Raw genomic sequence first — 1118 nt, 5'->3', positions numbered from 1 at the left:
CGCCGGCACCTCTTCCAGAGCAAATTGCAGCCTCTGGTTTTCTCAGTGCCGTGAAGATCTAGGAGCAGCTACGGAGCCGGGGGAGCACCGCAGAGCGTGCGGGTTGCTGTGCGAGGGTGAGCCGTCCTTCCCTGCGCTTCGTCTCCTCAGCCGGGAAGTTACAGTGGGGAGCGGGGTGATCCCTGCCACCTGCAGCGTGCTGGCGGGGCGGTGAGCGCAGCAGCGGGTGCCAACCACCGGGTAACCGAGCCGAGCCTGGAGAGGGGAGGGTCTGTGCCAGCTCCCGGCCGTCCACAGGCCTTCCCTGCGGGAGCATGCTGCGACTAAAGGGCCAAGACGCACCCAAGGGCGGCGCAGCACGAGGTGAGGGAGGAGGAGGAGGCCTCGGGTGTTTTGCAGCAGCTACAAGAGCCCTGTAGGGTGTCATGGCGAAGTGGTGCTCAGGGGTGCAGTGGGCTCAGCGGGAGGTGGTGATAAATGCAGCAGCAGGAGGGAAACGTTTGACACCGGCTCAGAAGTTGTTTTCCTTTTGGCCCCAGCACAGGGAATCTGGAGGAGGGACTGGGGTCGGTTCCAAGGGGAAGTACAGCCCAGAGGAAGGGTGCCGGGATGATGCAAGGGCTGGTGCTGGCTTTGTTGCACCTAATCCACAACATCCCGCGCCACACGAGCTGCGCTGCGTGCAAGTGCTTCGTAGACACAAAGCCAAAGATGAGCTGCAGCAGGAGTGCAGTGCAGGCGCAGTTCTCCGTGCACTCCCCCGAGCCGGGGTTACAGAGCTGCCGCTGCTGCTGGTGGCAGCTCCCTCCCGGCGGCCCTGGCTCCTCTCTCTGGAAGTGGCAGCCAGACCTGCGCCATCTCTCTGGTTTTAGCCAGGCCAGGCTCTGCCGTCACCCGCACCCCGAATTCCACGCTCGGCAGAGCCGCTCGGTGCCCCCTTCACACACCCGCCGATGGGGAATTCCATGGAGCGGGGAAGGGGACGTCCCATCCCCCGCCCAAGGCCGAGGAGCGGCACATGGTGGCCGCCTCCAGCGCGGCGCAGCCCCGCACCGGCCCCCCCGAAGGGGCGACGCCGGCCCCGCTGGTGCGTGCCCGTGACGCCATCAGCAAGCGGC

The sequence above is a fragment of the Falco biarmicus genome, chromosome 4 (assembly GCF_023638135.1).
Source record: "Falco biarmicus isolate bFalBia1 chromosome 4, bFalBia1.pri, whole genome shotgun sequence".
Classification (NCBI taxonomy): Eukaryota; Metazoa; Chordata; class Aves; order Falconiformes; family Falconidae; genus Falco; species Falco biarmicus.
This window is presented reverse-complemented; position numbering follows the sequence as displayed.